We start from the raw sequence: 18,670 nt of genomic DNA, 5'->3' as shown, positions 1-18,670 counted from the left end.
GCACATGATCGGGGACAAGTCACTCTTTACCACCCTTCAAAACAAAAATAGAGGTAATGTGTCTTTTGGTAATAATGGTAGCCTTAAGGTTATAGGAGTTGGAGATATTCAAATATCCGAATGTCTCCAAATTAAAAATGTCATTCTAGTTAAGGGGATGACTTTTAATCTCCTAAGTGTCAGCCAATTGTGTGATACGGGTTACACAATTGAGTTTCATTCAAGTCAATGTCTGGTCAAACACATTGACACACTTGACACGGTACTAGTAGGCACAAGGGTAGATAACATTTACCAAGTATCCTTTAAAAGTGCTACTAATTCCTTTGCTAAGTGTTTCATGTCAAAAGAAGAAGAATCATGGTTGTGGCATAGAAGATTGACCCACGTAAACATGAAGAATATTCGAAAGCTGGCCAACAAAGGATTTGTGCGAGACTTACAAAGCATCAAGTATCAAAAGACAAAACTATGTGATGCATGTCAAAAGGGTAAGCAAACAAAAGCGGCTCATAAAGGTAAAAGCGCTGTAAGTACATCTACTGCTTTAGATTTATTGCATATGGATTTGTTTAATTGCAGTAATGTTATTTCATTGAATGGGAGTAAATACTGTTTAGTGATCATTGATGATTTTACTAGATATACATGGACTTTCTTTTTGAAAAATAAGGATCAAACCATAGATATTTTTGTTTCCTTTTGTAGAAGAACTAAAAATGAAAAATCAACAACAATTAAAACAATTAGAAGTGATCATGGTGGAGAATTTCAAAACCATAGATTTTTAGAATTTTGTCAAGAAAAAGGATATAGGCATGAGTTTTATACTCCAAGGACCCCACAACAAAATGGGGTTGTGGAGAGAAAGAACCGAGTTTTGCAAGAGGCTGCACGAAGCATGCTCAATGAGTACTCATTACCGAGCTACTTATGGGCTGAAGCGGTAAATACCGCTTGCTATGTGCAAAACCGAGTCTTGATACATAGGTTTTTAGGAAAGACCCCCCATGAACTTTGGTTTGGGAAACCCCCTACAATTAAACATCTTAGGGTGTTTGGTTGTAAGGTGTATCTTGAACACCAAGGATCATCTTGGAAGGTTCACGGTTAAGGCTGACGAAGGGATACTAGTCGGGTACTCTCTAACCAGCAAAGCCTATCGAGTCTACAACAATAGGACTAAATTGATTGAAGAGTCCTCTGATGTAGCATTTGAAGAAATCCCTAAATCAAATGATCAATCAAGGGATGTAGGAGAAATTCAATTTGAACTTAGAAATCTAAGTTTAAATGATCAAAACATAGAAAGAGTCGAAGTTGACTCCGATGACGATGAGCAAAGGCAAGAGAGGACTCAGGCTGATCCTTTACCTGATACTGAGCCCTTGCCTGTGTCTAGTGAGACCATTCATGAGGCACCGCCAACACCAAGGCAATCTAGGATAGCCTCTAGTCATCCCCAAGACCAGATTGTGGGAGACATTCAACAAGGGGTTAGGACTAGATCATTCTTCAGAAATGAGTCTAATGAGGTCGCTTTGATCTCAGAAATTGAACCAAAATTAGTTGATGAGGCATTGCACGATCATGATTGGATCATAGCTATGCAAAATGAGTTAGGTCAATTTGAAAGGAGCCAAGTGTGGGACTTAGTTCCTAGACCTAAGAAGACCACCATTATTGGAACCAAATGAGTTTTCAAAAATAAGTTAAACCAAAAGGGAGAAGTAGTAAGAAACAAGGCAAGACTTGTAACCAAGGGCTATAGTCAAGTCGAAGGCCTCGATTATGATGAGACTTATACTCCCGTGGCTCGATTAGAATCCATCCGCTTAATGCTAGCTTTTGCTGCACATAGAGGCTTCAAGCTCTATCAAATGGACGTCAAATCAGCCTCCTAAATGGTTTCATTAAAGAAGAGGTCTATGTTGAACAACCACCGGGGTTTGTGAATACCGAAGCTCCAAACCACGTGTACAAGCTCAAGAAAGCTCTTTATGGGCTTAAACAAGCACCTCGAGCTTGGTACGAAAGGTTGTCAACTTACCTATTAGAAAAGGGTTTTGTGAGAGGTCAAATAGACCCAACACTATTTCTGTGTAGAGATGGTGAAAACATATTTGTAGCCCAGGTGTATGTCGATGACATAATTTGTGGCTCAAACAACAAGGGTTATTTGAATGAATTTATCACTCACATGGAAAGTGAGTTTGAGATGAGTCTAGTGGGAGAATTGACATTCTTCCTTGGACTTGAAATCAAACAAACTCGAGATGACATTTATATCCATCAAACAAAATATACTCAAGAGATGCTCAAGAAATTCAAAATGAGTGACTCCAAGGAAGTATCCACTCCAATGGCGACGAACACTCGCCTAGACAATGATGAAAATGGAAAACCAGTTGATCTAACGCAATATAGAAGCATGATTGATAGTCTTCTATATCTCACGGCTAGTCGACCTGACATACTTTTTGCTGTGGGCATGTGCGCTAGATATCAAGTCTGTGCCAAGGAATCTCATTTAATTGCACTTAAGAGAATATTGAGATACCTCAAGGGCACAATTAGAGTAGGTCTATGGTACCCTCGTACGGAGTCTTTTGACTTGATAGGCTATACCGACTCTGATTATGCTGGGTGCAAATTGGATCGGAAAAGCACTAGTGGGGGTTACCAATTTTTAGGTTCATCATTAGTTAGTTGGTCAAGTCGGAAGCAACATTGTGTTGCTCTCTCCACGACCGAGGCTGAATACATTGCCATGGGAGAGAGTGTATCACAATTGTTGTGGATGATCCACACTCTAGAAGATTATGGACTTTCGTATAAGGGAGTGCAAGTGTTGTGTGACAACATCAGCACAATAAACCTAACAAAAAACCCAGTCCATCATTCAAGGACCAAACATATTGAAGCGCGTCACCACTTCATTAGAGATCACGTAGCTAGGGGAGACATTGCACTCACCTATGTTGAGTCAAAGTCAAACCTAGCCGATATTTTCACCAAACCTCTTCCGGAAAATGAATTTAGTCATTTGAGGAGAGAATTGGGAATGTGTTTGGCTCAATAGGCCATTAGGACTTCATCATAATCAATAAGGACAATTAAAACAACAAGAGAAATAGGGAAATTAATTTGGGCAACTTGGGAACATCTCACACAAACTATAAGGTTTAACAAATGATTTTTGTTTGCTAGAAATGGGGTGAGATGCTAGGATCAGTCGAATTATTCAAAATGGATCATGCATCCCTTGAATAATTAGGTTGAAGAGACAAAAATTGAATATGGGGATGACCATTACATAATTCATGTGTATTTAGTTCCTAGATCTTACTCATATATTCCAACCAAGGAAACTTGGTTGGACCTTTACCTAGAAATTATGAAACTTTGGTTGATGGACTATTTGATACATTTGAACGATGCTTTTCATGATTTTGATTGATACTAGGACAAGTCCTTGAAAGAATGATAGCAAGTTGGTTATATTTTGACAAACTTGAAACTGAACATAACAAAGGTCAAAATTTCAGTTTCAGGCCTTAAGTTGTTTGTTGTCTAAATGTCTGCAACTTTAGGGCTATAAACAAGTTTAGACCATAATTTTTAGGTAATCGTTATGCTTGTAGATCCTCCAGGTTCTAGGTTCTGAACTTGGAAGTTTTCCTAGAGAAACTTCCACGATAGTTCGAACATCTCTATGAATTTCAGTTACTGAAATTACTAATTTCAGTTACTGAAATTACTGGAGAGATCTAAGTATCAGACACTGATCGGTCTACGGACCGATCAGGTCAGCTTGGCACGCTACTGATCACTTTCTGATCGGTCTACAGACCGATCAGGGAGTTCTCTGATCGGTCCGGAGCAATCCGGTACGCAAGGCCTCTGATCGGTCTACCGACCGATCAGGAAGTTCTCTGATCTGTCCAGGGACCGATCAGCGAGTACTGATCGTCTCCTGATCGGTCTACAGACCGATCAGGATGTTCCCGGATCGGTCCAGGGACCGATCAGGAGGCTCCTGATACCTCCTGATCGGACAGCCGTCTGATCATTTCATCAACTGTACACCCATCAATAAACCCTTAAATCTTCCCGATCCCTTCTTTTCCTCTTTCACGCGGAACCCTAGCCGACTCTGTTGGGACCGATGTGCCCGCTAGAGGGGGGTGAATAGCGGCTCACCCAAATCGTTCGCTTCCTACGTTGTTAGCTTGCGCAGCGGAATAATACAAAAATAAACAAGCTAAACAAAATACAAGACAAGAAAGAATGCAAACCAAGCTACACGATCATTTACGTGGTTCGGAGATAAAGCTCCTACTCCACGGCGTGCCCGTAAGGTGGACGATCCCTATCCGTTGGTGGATTACTCCCCGGAAGACTTCCGGCTAGCTCAAACTCCTTGTGGGTGGAGAAACCTCACCACAAACTCACCAAGACCTCTTGGACACAAGGAAAACTCTTGAGCACTTGTAGACTACTAATTAGACCTTAACCAAGTCTAATTTCGTCACCTTGGCCGGCCATCCCAAGCTCCTTCTTATAGAGCTTGGAAGAAATCAGTAAGCTGATTTTCCCGTTACCAGTCGACTGGTCCTTGCACCAGTCGACTGGTGCCAGCCCAACGGCTCTCTCAACGGCTCTCTACTAGTCAAGCTACAGTGCACCAGTCGACTGATGAAACCACCAGTCGACTGCTACAGTACTGCTACAGTACGCTACAGTACTGCTACAGTAAACCCTAGTTTTGGATTTTACCCCGAGTACATTCACTCAGCACTCGTTCTCGCCCGACCAACCTAGACCTAACCTTCTAGCCTCCTCCATCAGCCTTGCGTCCCTCGGATGCCTTCCCATCCTTCACGTCTTGCCTTCTGGAGCTTCCATCGGCCTTGTCATTGTTGTCGGGTCTTCCTTTGCCAAGAGGTCGCGCCTCCGGGACTTCATCCATTGCCAAGTTACACTTGGACTTACGTTGCCAAGACTACATGCTTGGACTTACACCGCCAAGACTCATCCTTGGACTTTCCTCCTTTGCCAAGATCACACTTGAACTTACGTTGCCAAGACTACATGCTTGGACTTACACCGCCAAGACTCATCCTTGGACTTTCCTTGTTGTACCTATATCCTGCACACTCACAATGCATATCAAATACAACAATAAACCTAACTTAAACCTTTGTCCAAACATCAAAACCTAGGGCACCTAGATTGCTCCAACAATCTCCCCCTTTTTGATGTTTGGCAACCTGTTTAAGTTAGGGAAACATAAATACAATACATATGTAAATAAATATGCAAATCAACTCATGCATAGATAATGGAACCTAAATCCCTAGGCTCCCCCTTCACCTAAGCTCCTCCTTGAGCTAGGATTTCCCGCAAAGGTAAACTTCTCCCCCTTTGCCTAAACAGTCGCTCCCCCTTCACCTAAGCTCTCCCTCGAGTTAGGATTTCTTGCAAAGGTGTATAGGTTTCTCACTTAAACCTAGACTTCTCCCCCTTTGTCATACATCAAAAAGAGCTCCAACAATATCCCAATTGTTGAAAACATGTCATTCAAATTGACCCTAAACTCATGTATTTATCCCCCATGGATCTCATACATTTAAACGAGTTGACACGGTCAAGAACAACGTTGAAAAACACTTTTAGGCTGGTATCAGTCGACTGAACTAGGTACCAGTCGACTGCCCCCTTCGACAACCTTACAGAAGCATTCTGTGGTCGAAATCTACTGTTACCAGTCGACTGGTATCATCACCAGTCGACTGGTATCGAAAAACTGAGCTTACAGAGACATTCTGTGCTCAAAAATACTGTTACCAGTCGACTGGTATCTGCACCAGTCGACTGACACCCTATTTCTGTAAAAATCAGCCTTTTCAGGCCAACTTCAGAAATGCACCAGAAATTCCCTAGACCTCCAAAAATTTCCAAATTTTGTGGAGAGGTCTATTGTACCCTTGTCTACTTGGGAAAAATATATATAAAAATATATTTATCACAGATCCCAAGATTGACACAAAATTCAAAGCTAACTAAATAGTTCAATTGAACCTTGACCTAAAGTCCTAGTTTCAGCTTCCTCTTGATGTATCTGCCCATACTAAACCACAATACTTTACTAGCATGGGTTTATATGGCATCTATACATCAACAACTAATTTTCATGCAATATAAACCCAATTCATATTTCTATGCACGAAACACATCCCAATTGTGCCAACCAAGTATAATAGAGACTCAAATCCATCTCTAATCCCTTTGGCACATCTTGGTTCACTTAAGATCATTTACCATATGTCCCAAAGACTCTTTGAGCTCTCCCTTGAGCTCTTAATCTTAGCCACCTCCCTAGGTGACTCATTTACTATGACTATGCCACTTCGGTGCACCTCAGGTGACACTTGGCCTACAAAACTCTCCTTCATAACCTTAGACACCTTGTCTTTGGTTAATTTGTCTTTAATCTTGGACACCTCATTCTTGCTATAATTATATGCTACCCTAGCATATTCCTTCTTATTGGCCTTGGATGACTCTCCCTTGTCCTTGGTAACATCTCTCATACCAATGTCATGTGCTACCTTAACACTTGACCTCCTTTTGGTCTTGGAAAAGATTTTTATGTTTTAAAGGAGTAACTCCCCCTAAAAACATGGTTAAACTTTTATCATTGCACCAACAATGACTTGGGGTTCCTAAATAATTAGGAAAACCAAAACTTGAAGTTTTGAGGTTAAAAATTCAATAATGAAACTAACCTCAACCGAAACTTCACTTTGGTTTTTCTTAACCAAACCATACTTGTTTTCATCATGAAAACTCATGTAGACATTATTTAGAGTACTTTATCAAGGAAAAATAGTTTTCTATGAAAATACTTCTTATTTTCAAAGATTGACACAAATTTGAAAATTCTTGAAAATTTCAATGTTTTCTCCTAGTTTGTGTCTAACTTTCCAATGATGATTACTATCAAAAGATAGTCTTCACCAAGATTTTTCAAAAGTATTTTGAAATCATTTTTAAAACCAATATCCAACCACGTTCTTTGGGCTCAATGCACATGACTTGTACATTAGCTTTCCCAATGATTGGAAGACACATAACTATGTGTTTTGATGAACCTAAAACTCAACAAGATGCACTAGATCAACATCTTGAGTTTAGTTCACCATCTTAACATCTCACTTGTATCTAACGTGTATTAAAACACATACAAGTCACCTTATAGTTCTTTGTGAGATGTATATTTGGTCTTGCCCTAAACTAAGGGATCATGCATCTCTATCTAGGCATTGTAAAAATCATGATCATCCATCTAGGATGCCACTTGATATAATCCCTCTTGTTGGGATATTTACCATTTATAATAGATGTCATTTGTCCTTAAATAACAAGGGAATTAAAGTAATGCATGATGTTACATGGCATACATCAAAATAAGCAATTTTCAAAATGAAAAGCAAGCTATAGCTACATGATGTATGTATGACATGACATGGTAATAAAATATGAATGCTAAATATAAATATGATGTCATGACATATGATAGGCAAACAAAACATGGCAAGTTAGCATAAATAAAATTTACCTAGATTACCTATCTAAGTATTCTTAACCCTAGCTAACTCAAAATTTAACCCTAAATTGCCCATGATTTTCCATGAAAATGCAAAACCCAATTTTGATATTTATTTTTCCTTTCTAAATTTGTGTCATTTTAACTTAAACAAATTTCTCAAAGTATGGCACATTTTACTCTTTCCAAGAGTAAATGAAATCAAATTAAAACTTAGATTTGCCTTTTACCTTTTAAGAAAAGATCAAAAAACCCAACTTGGCATTTCTTATCCTTTTCTAAATGTGTCAATTTAAATTAAGTTTAAAACCTCAAAGTTTGACACATTTCACTCTTCCAAAGAGTGAACATCTTACATTATGACCTAGATTTTTCTTTAATTACTCTAAGAAGATACCAAAATCTCAATTTGGTATTTCATATGTTTTTCCACATTGCGCCAATTTAATTCAAACATAATTCCTTAAGATTTGCCACATGTTACTCTTTTCCAAGAGTGACAATTTGGATTAAGGTTTACATTTTCCTTAATTCCATAAGAAAATGTCGAATTCCAAATTTGGCATTACTTTTGCTTCTCTCTAGTGTGTCAATTTAAATTAGATTTAACTCCTCAAATTTTGACACATTTTACTCTTTCAAAGAGTAACACTTATCATCCTTTTCATTTTCAAAGGTTAACAATCACCTTGAAAATGCTCTCAAGTGTCAACTTTCCCAATGTTGGGTTAACTACCTTTCCAATTGGAGTTGACACTCTCTAAACCCATCTAGGGTGTAGAGAATATGTTCCTAGGAACCCAATACCTATTGGTGCTCCTTGGATGCTCTAGGTACTCACTAGGGATGACTTCCTAGATACCTTCCTAAGGACCTTTCTAGGCTTCTTAGAAACCTTGGTCACTTCCACTAGGTCACTTCTAGGGCTAACTCCCCTTGTAACCTTATTTGTGACTTTGTTTGGCCTTTTTGGAGCCTTAGTCACCTTTACTAAGTCAACTTTAGGGATGACCTCCCTTGTGACCTTCTTTGTAACATTATTAGACTTCTTAGAAGTCTTAGTCACATTGGTCTTTGCAAAAGTACTCTTAGGGACAACTTCCCTTGTACTTTTAGCTTGACCACTAAACCTAGGGTTGGTCCCATAATTATATGAAACCCTATGAAAGGAAGTCACATCCTTCTTTGCTTTAGGTTTGTATGCCAAACCTATATAGCCATTGGATGGCTCTTGTCTAGCTTTTCCTAGGTTGTGCTCATTTTGACCCCTAAGAATATTTTCCATTCTTGCTAGGGTTCTTTCTAAATTATCAAGTCTTGACCTCAAGACTTGGTTTTCCGTCATTGAATCCATAGACTTGGATTTTTCTTGACCCCTATGAGCATTTCTATATCTAGGCATATATCTATAATCCTTAGAGTTATTGCCTAAATTGTTATTTACCTTCCTACCCTTAGATGTGATAAATCTAGCATGAGGAGGGATATATTTATCCTTAGATTTATCATGCATTCTATTTTCATGATAAATAGCATTATAATGATTTAAATTTTTACTAGCATTCAAGTTAGGGTTTACCTCCCTTACTCTTGAAGCTCTCTTCTTCTCCCACTTCTTCAAGTGCACCAATTTCTTGAGCTCTCCTCTCCTTGGGCACTTTGTGTGGTAGTGACCCCACTCACCACATGTAAAGCACCTAATGTGCTTCTTCTCCTCCTTCTTCTTCCTACAACTCACATTAGTTTCTAAATTAACTTTAGTGAGTTTAGGGTTTACCTCTTTTACCTTCTTGAGTGAAGGACACCTACTCTTGTAGTGCCCCATCTTATCACACTCAAAGCATTTGATGTGGTCCTTTGTGCTCTTCTTGGTAGTTGAGGTGGAGGGTTGAGCTTCCAAGATCTCCTCTTCCTTGGATTGCTCTTCTTCTTCTTCTTCACTTGAAGATGTCGATGATTCCACTTCTTCCTCCCTTGAAGATGTGGATGATACCTCCTCATCTTCCTTCTCCTCCTCGGATGTTGACCTTATGTCAACATCGGATTGGTCCTTCTCTTCTTGGACCAATGAGCCCTTCTCCTTGGACTCCTCTACTACTTGGAATTGTGACGGGTCTTCATGATAGGCAATGATCTTTTTCCAAAGATCACATGCACTTGTGCATTCACCTACACTCACAATGATATTAGAAGGTAGTAAATTATGCAAAATTCTCATTACCTCCTTGTCCGCCTCCGATTGCTCTCGTTGCTCTTCGGTCCAATGCCGAGGTCGGAGGCGTTTACCCTTCTTGTTCGTAGGAGCTTCAAATGGGTCACTCAAGACAACCCATTGATTCCAATCCATTTGGAACCATGTCTCCAACCGCTTCCTCCAATAATTGAAGTCTTCTTTGTCATACGGAGGTGGAATTCGGATATCCCATCCGAGAGGTCCTTCGGACTCCATCTTCTTCTTCCTCTAGCTTCTTGCTCTCTTGGCGGTTAGTCTGTAGAAGAGCGACCTCGCTCTGATACCAATTGTTGGGACCGATGTGCCCGCTAGAGGGGGGTGAATAGCGGCTCACCCAAATCGTTCGCTTCCTACGTTGTTAGCTTGCGCAGCGGAATAATACAAAAATAAACAAGCTAAACAAAATACAAGACAAGAAAGAATGCAAACCAAGCTACACGATCATTTACGTGGTTCGGAGATAAAGCTCCTACTCCACGGCGTGCCCGTAAGGTGGACGATCCCTATCCGTCGGTGGATTACTCCCCGGAAGACTTCCGGCTAGCTCAAACTCCTTGTGGGTGGAGAAACCTCACCACAAACTCACCAAGACCTCTTGGACACAAGGAAAACTCTTGAGCACTTGTAGACTACTAATTAGACCTTAACCAAGTCTAATTTCGTCACCTTGGCCGGCCATCCCAAGCTCCTTCTTATAGAGCTTGGAAGAAATCAGTAAGCTGATTTTCCCGTTACCAGTCGACTGGTCCTTGCACCAGTCGACTGGTGCCAACCCAACGGCTCTCTCAACGGCTCTTTACTAGTCAAGCTACAGTGCACCAGTCGACTGATGAAACCACCAGTCGACTGCTACAGTACTGCTACAGTACGCTACAGTACTGCTACAGTAAACCCTAATTTTGGATTTTACCCCGAGTACGTTCACTCAGCACTCGTTCTCGCCCGACCAACCTAGACCTAACCTTCTAGCCTCCTCCATCAGCCTTGCGTCCCTCGGATGCCTTCCCATCCTTCACGTCTTGCCTTCTGGAGCTTCCATCGGCCTTGTCATTGTTGTCGGGTCTTCCTTTGCCAAGAGGTCGCGCCTCCGGGACTTCATCCATTGCCAAGTCACACTTGGACTTACGTTGCCAAGACTACATGCTTGGACTTACACCGCCAAGACTCATCCTTGGACTTTCCTCCTTTGCCAAGATCACACTTGAACTTACGTTGCCAAGACTACATGCTTGGACTTACACCGCCAAGACTCATCCTTGGACTTTCCTTGTTGTACCTATATCCTGCACACTCACAATGCATATCAAATACAACAATAAACCTAACTTAAACCTTTGTCCAAACATCAAAACCTAGGGCACCTAGATTGCTCCAACAGACTCTTCCCTACACCTTCTCTTCCCTTCTCTTCTCTTTGCACGCCGGAACCCTAGCCGAAGCTCTAGCCAACAGCTCAATGGCACCAAGGTAACTCCTTACTTCTCTAGAATTTGGCATTTCGATTTTATTTCTCACCATAACTGTGGTTTTTGTTTCGGGTGGCTCCTGTGCTCATTTACTTTCCATTGTATCCCATTGTTAAATCTTAGGAAGAAACAAGTGGGTGAGGGGACCTCTAAGTCACCTGAGAAGTCGAAGTCTAAGGCTCCTTCCCGACCTCAACCATCTATTTCCGGGAGATTCCTGAACCACAATTTTGAGGAAGCCTTTAGACAAAGAACCTTTAAATTACTCCCTTGTAGGTCTGTAGATCGTAAATTCATGGACAAATTCTGTCCAACTGTGTCTGAAATCATTGCCTACTACAAACTTGACTCACTTGTCTACTTAGAACGGGATATCAACTATGACTTGGTCTCTGAGTTTTATAACAACCTTCATCAGACTAATGATGTAGGTTATAAAACAAGAGTTGCTAAGCGGACTCTTGATTTCAGTTTCTCATCCTTCTTTGACTATCTCGATTGTCGGAGGTGTTCCGGTAATGTCTTTTCGATATTTCCTGATTTACCAGATCCTTTACCTCCACCTTTTGATATCTCATCTGATGATATTTATGAGTACTTCTTCAGACATCCTAGACCGGGTGGCCTTGATGAGCTAGATGTTGACTTTCCTACTTTTGCAGCCTTGAGATTATCTCCTCAAGACTACATTCTTTTTAAAATTATCACAAACTTCCTTCTGCCTATCACATCTAAACCATTGTCTGAGATTCGACCATATCATTGCCTGATGCTTTATGGATTGCGTCGGCGTCTCGACTTTGACATCGTATCTAGCATCTACTCTTCGATCATCTCCTATAGTGAGCCGAGCGGCTACACTGTTTATATGCCTTATGGGCATATAATTACAGATTGGCTTGAGACCCTTCAGATTGATGTCTCTAAGGGTAGAATAGTCAAGATGGTCAGACAGGATTGCAGACTTGGGAAGCGGGCATTTTCCAAGTCTGGAATCATAGGACAAAATGGGGATGTTTGGTGGAAGGATGGGAGAGCTCTAGGTGAGTTACCACGGGGACCTCCACGACAGGTTGCAGCTGCTCTTATTGCTGCTCCTCCTACTGCTGACGATGGAGAGGCCGATCCTGATCTGCGCTGGCAGATCGCCGAGCTGGAGAGTTGCTTTGATCGGCATGATGAGCTGCTGGTTGCTGAGCTTCACGGGCTGCGCGTCCGGATTGACCAGCGCTACGATGATTTACGCAGTCAGCAGCTGGCGACACATCAGGTGATTATGGATTGGATGACCAGATACCCACCTCCGCAGGATTTCCCGGGCTATCCATCCTTGAGCAGCGGCATGCCACCTCAGGGACCCATTCCTCCCGTTGATGATCCTGATGCTCCTCATGATGAGGAGACTGATTGATATACATTGTTCTATGATGACATTTTGACTGTCTATGTTTTGGATGTTGGTTGTTGGATATGTATGTCTGTCCTGGATACTTACTATTTCTTCTATTTATGCTGTTTATTTTCTTTCTTTATGTTTCACTCCTTATTGATTTTTAATATGCTGTTTATATGTCATGTCTTGTATGTCTCTTATTTCTTTATCACTGTCTTATAATACATTTAGAGGGTGTTCTAGGTAAATTAAGAAAAAGACAGTATGGGTTAAGGGGGAGTCCTTAACGTTCTCTTACCTAATTCGCACCTTTTCGGTGTTTGACAAAGGGGGAGAAGATAACTAAGTTTAGAGATAAATGGAAGTTTGGCTTTAGGGGGAGGACCTTGATTCCTCTATCCTTACATGGTGTTGTATCTGTCTTAGGGGGAGGATCTTGATTCCCCTAAAATTAGGGAAATATGGAAATATGAACAGTTCTGATCTAAACTTAAATCGCGTTGCCAAACAACAAAAAGGGGGAGATTGTTGATACAGTCTGACCTGGCTGTTGTTTTGATGTTGACACTGATTTAAGTTTGTATCAGATATTAATTAAATTCAGACTGATTGATGATCAAGGTTGATCATGAGGAGAGGAAAAGTCCAAGTACGGATACTTGGCACGCGAAGTCAGAGAGGGCTCGACAGCTCGTTCTCCGGACTAGGTCAGAGAGGGCTCGATAGCTCGTTCTCTGGACCGGACGAAGTTGGAGTGGGCTCGGCAGCTCGTTCTCCGGACTAGGTCAGAGAGGGCTCGGTAGCTCGTTCTCTGGACCGGACGAAGTCGGAGAGGGCTCGGCAGCTCGTTCTCCGGACTAGGTCAGAGAGGGCTCGGTAGCTCGTTCTCTGGACCGGACGAAGTCGGAGAGGGCTCGGCAGCTCGTTCTCCGGACTAGGTCAGAGAGGGCTTGGTAGCTCATTCTTTGGACCAGGAAGACGTTAGGGTTTAGGGCTGGGAGGCTCTAAAACTAACACAAGACATTGGATCGGTCTGTTGACCGATCCAGTGAAACTCTGGTTGTCTGGATCGGTCGGTAGACCGATCCAGTGATACATGAGTCACCTGATCGGTCTCGTGACCGATCAGTGACCACACAGAAAGTCTCTGTGGGTTATCTGATCGGTCTGGGGACCGATCAGTAACCACACAGAAGCATTCTGTGAGTTATCTGATCGGTCTACAGACCGATCAGAAAGAAGCGATCAGAAAGACGCTGGGGCTCAAAGCGATAGGGGATCGGTCTGTGGACCGATCCACCCATAGTCTGATCGGTCCACAGACCGATCAGACTCTTCCCAGACCGATCAGGATGAGTCCTGATCGGTCCAGAGAGCTATGGATCGGTCTGTTGACCCATCCACAACTTGTCGTTTGTTTCTGCTGCTTCTCTGATTTTTCTGATTCACTTCTGATTCACCTGATCAAATCATCTACTGTGAGATTTTTAAGTTACAGGTTGCAGGTATCGTGCCATTTGTTAATTTCAAATGAAGCTCCATCAGAAGAATAAGAACAAGTGCCCTTTATGCTGTATTTCACTGCAAGTGATGCAATTCGGGCTTCAACGTTCACTGCCCGCGATCAGTTGGACTCTTGCTCATTGGTTCGAGCTCAAAGACACCAGTGAAGACCATGGATGGTATTGGTGTGAGTTCAGAGAACCAGAGGAGAAGGAAGAGTGATTGGCGACGCCTGAGTTGGTTGCAGCGATTCGACACAGGTGACAGCGATTCGGGACAGTGAGGAAGCAAAATAAGAAGAAGGAAGAAGAGAGGTTCGCTAAGGTTCTGGAAAAACTCTCTGTCGATCAAGAGGCTGTGTGTGTTGTTGAGCTCTTGGCTGATTCCTTCTGTCTTTGCATTTTTGCTTAGTGGCTGTAAGTTCATCTGTTCAATCCTTTAGCCACACTCTGTAAGTAATTGTGCTTCACTTTCAAATCTATTTTGTGATCTTTGTGGAGAGGTTACTCCACCGAGAAGGAGAAACATTTAGCCGGAATTTATCCGGGGTGTGATCTACCGAACGATCAAGGGATCGTCCACCTTACGGACACGCCGAGGAGTAGGGGCAAGTTATCCCCAAACCTCGTACATACTTGTGTAAGCTGTGGGTTGTGCTTCTTTCCTTGCATTAGTTTTATTTTTGTTTATTTTCGCTGTGCTAACAAGCTTTTGTGAGGAATTGATTGAGTTTTTAGTGGAGGCTATTCACACCCCCCCTCTCTAGCCATCCCAAGATCCTAACAATGATGTGTTACTAGATATCGCTCATTACTTATGTTTCTAAATGTGTTTAGGAACATTGCCAACGTTACAAGAATCTATAGGGTCACACACAAAGGGTAATTAGATGGAGATTAGGTTCATATGATGGACCAAGAGGATTAAGTTCATGTGATGAATCAAATTGGATTAAAAGTAATCCAAATTAAACTAATTGAGTTGGACTCAATTTGATTCATGTTTCCAATGAGTGTAATTATATTATGATTCATTGAGTCAATTTAATTCAATGAATATATATTCATTAAATTAAATTAGTTCGAATCAAATGGTTAGATTTGATCAACCATGGGAGATAAGAGGTCAAGTTTGACTTGATTTGAGAAGGGAAGATGAAGGGTCAAGTTTGACTTGACCAAATGCCACCTCATTGTGACATGGCATGGGGTCGACCAATGATGGTGTTCCACATCATCAAGGCTTCTTTACTTGGTCAAGATTGACTTGACCAAATGCCACCTCATGAGGGAGACCAAGAGCCATGACTCTTGGTATCCCATGGAGGTTTAAAACCCTCTAAATGTGGTCGTCCACAAAATGGTGCTTGAATAGCATTGTGTGCTCATTCAATCTATCTTCTTCCTTCCTCTCTTCTTCTCTTCTCTCCCTCTCCTCCTTGGCCGAGACTCCTTGGGGTGTTAGCACACTCTAAGGTTTCCTCTCCATCTCTTGTTCGTGTGGATACTTCTAGAGGTGTGTACACTTGAACACACTTGAGATCCGACGGACCTTGGACGAACGGGATTTGTGAAGGGCTTCGTTTCAAAGGTATACTTCCCTTTTCATGTAGATCTAGTGTAGATCTAGGATAAAATATGTACATGATTTATTTTATATGTCTTCGCACGGATCCGTGGCAAGACTTCGGGGTTTCCGCAACGCAAAAAATGGTTTTTACGGCCCGAAAGTCCCAACATTATTATTGATGAACTTGAATTGGGTGTTCGGGTCGAACACAGGAAGCTTAAGCTGATAAGGAGATCAAAACCAATTCCTCCTCTGGGTCCCTGTTGTAGCCTCTATGTATAAAGTCTCGCATCCACCCAAGTCATCCTTATGGTCGGCCATATCCTTGCTTGGTGTCCAAGCAAGGGGCCGACCAAGATGGGTTTAAAAGTGAATTTTTAATTTTTTAAATCTTTCTTTTTGTAGCCATCTACAATGTTTTAAAAAAGAGATTTTAAATTTTAAAACTTTCCTTTTTTGAAGTCATCCACATGATTTTAAAAGAGAGTTTTACATTTAAAAAATCTTTCCTTTTGTAGCCATCTACAATGGTTTAAAAGAGAGATTTTATTTTTGTTAAAACTTTCCTTTTTTGTAACCATGATTTAAAAGAGAGGTTTTAATTTTAAAAATCTTTTCTTTTTGTAGCCATCTACAATATTTAAAAGAGGGATTTTTAATTTTAAAACTTTCCTTTTGTAGCCATCTACAATAGGAAATTTAAAAGAAAGATTTTAATTATTATTAAAATATTTCCTTTTTAGCCATTACCAAGGATTATAAAAGAGGATAGATGGTGCTTTAGAAAAAATAATCATCTATACAATTTCTATTCCTCTTCTATTCTCCTTGTGGTCGACCCCCTTATATTCTTATTCTCCCCTTGCTTTCTCACCTAAGGTCTGCAGCATCAAGAGGCTTCAACCATCTTGTGGCCGGCGGGTTGTAAGGAAGAAAGAAGAACAAGAGGTGGTGTTCCTAGCTTTGATCCCTTGGTGGCCGAAAGTCTTGGAAGAAAGAAGGACTTGGGTGGTTTTTGCGTCTTGGTAGATCGTCACCCACACGACGTCCAAGAGGAGGAGAGGAATGCAACAGAAGATCAAGAGGTATTTAAACTAGAAAGAAAGGTATAACTAGTTAATTGCTTCCGTTGTGTACTTGTTTATTTTTCCTTTGTATGGATCCTGAAGTACCAACACAAGAGGCTAGCAATCTTGTGCTTTGATTGAGGTCTCTGTAGTTCAACCTAGGGTTTACTGTAAGGAGTTTAAATATTCAATTTCTTTGAAAGACTTTGACTAGGAAGTGGTGGATGATCCTATACCCAAGAAGGCCGAGTGTCTCGCCAACGACCTGGAAGCCAATCCTTGAAATAGATATTTAATCAACTTCTGTAATATGGTTTAACTTCTAATGAACACATGGGTTGAACTTGGATTAATAATGTTAAGTTTTGTTTGCAATCCAAGTTTAACTTCTGAAAAGCACATGAGTTTCTAGGAAAAGTTTTGTATTTGTACAAATTTTTTTACAGGGAAAACAGAACAGAATTCCGAGTAGCGCCAACAATGAGATGGATGAAAAGGTCCCAAGTATAATATTCTATTGGTGCCCCTCTTGGGATCCATGAAAGGGAAAGACTCAGGCCCCTAATCGTTCTCCAAAGTAGATAAGCATGTCATTCTCTCAAGAAATTTTGGAGGATAGACTACCGAGTCACTTCTGTCCTTGGACGATCGGAGAAAATAGAGTTTCTCAAGAAATTTTGCCGAGTCACTTCTGTCATTAAGTGTCGAGTGTTCCTTACAGCTCTTTTTGGCTCGGTAGAAAGATGGTTCAACCGGCTCCCCACTGAGTTCATTTACTGCTTCAAAGATTTTCACAGAGCCTTCTTGTACCATTTTGCCAGTAGTAGGAGATATCAAAAGACCAGCTTGAATCTGCTCACGCTCAAACAAGGTTGATTCAATCAAGTGGTGCTAGATGTTCCTCCTGCCACTTCCGAAATACTAATAAGCGCTTTCTCCCAAGACCTTTTATAAGGAGAGTTCTTTTGAGCCTTGTCAGAAAGCCCCCAAAGGACGTTGATGACCTACTAGGAAAAGCGGTTAGACGAAGCCCAGGCCACTCGGAAGGAGATAATTGTCTCAGCTCCGATCGATCAAATCGGTCGGAAACCACTACCACCTCTGGAACATCCTAAAACTCCCGCCTGAATCTTTTGTCAGTTTGGGAAGAAAGGATAGTGTAGTAAGTGGATTAGTCAATGTTTGAAAGGCATAAATATTTTTGTGACTACCATCAATCTCCTCATCATGCTACCAGTAAGTGTCATCAATATGCCAAGAGGCTTCGCCGAATAGCCGAATCAAGAGAAGGAAATAAAGGATCAACCTTGCCCTCCTCTCGAGGATCTCCTTCAAGAACATAGTAGGAAGAGTCGGGCAGACGCTCAATGCAAATAATTGAGTGGCAAATTCGAGGATAAAAACATCTAAGTGGCATCTTCACGTGAAGTTTGATCGACTTTCCCAAACAAACATCGATCAGCAGTCATCAAAATGGACAACATCCAACTGGCAAGTCAAATATGATCTACAGCTCCGAAACAACTCTAGTTGCAGGAATGCCCTGACCGACATCTCAACCATACCAATCAGCTCATCCATCCCTATTTAACAGCTTGAGATTATCCACTCAAGAAAACCCGATAGATAAATTTAAAATTTGACTTTTATATTTTAAAATTTAAAATATATCTTTATCTTTAACACAACAAAAAGTCTAGGGCATTCAGGTCATACACCGTGCCTCCTTAGTTCTCTAAGGTATTTGGGTCATACACCGTGCCTTCTCAGCTCTCCAAGGTATTCAGGTCATACATCGTGCCTCCTCAACTCTCCAAGATATTTGGG

Source organism: Zingiber officinale, chromosome 1A, assembly GCF_018446385.1.
Source record: "Zingiber officinale cultivar Zhangliang chromosome 1A, Zo_v1.1, whole genome shotgun sequence".
Taxonomy (NCBI): Eukaryota; Viridiplantae; Streptophyta; class Magnoliopsida; order Zingiberales; family Zingiberaceae; genus Zingiber; species Zingiber officinale.
The sequence above is the reverse complement of the archived record's forward strand: the minus strand, read 5'-3'. Positions refer to the sequence as shown.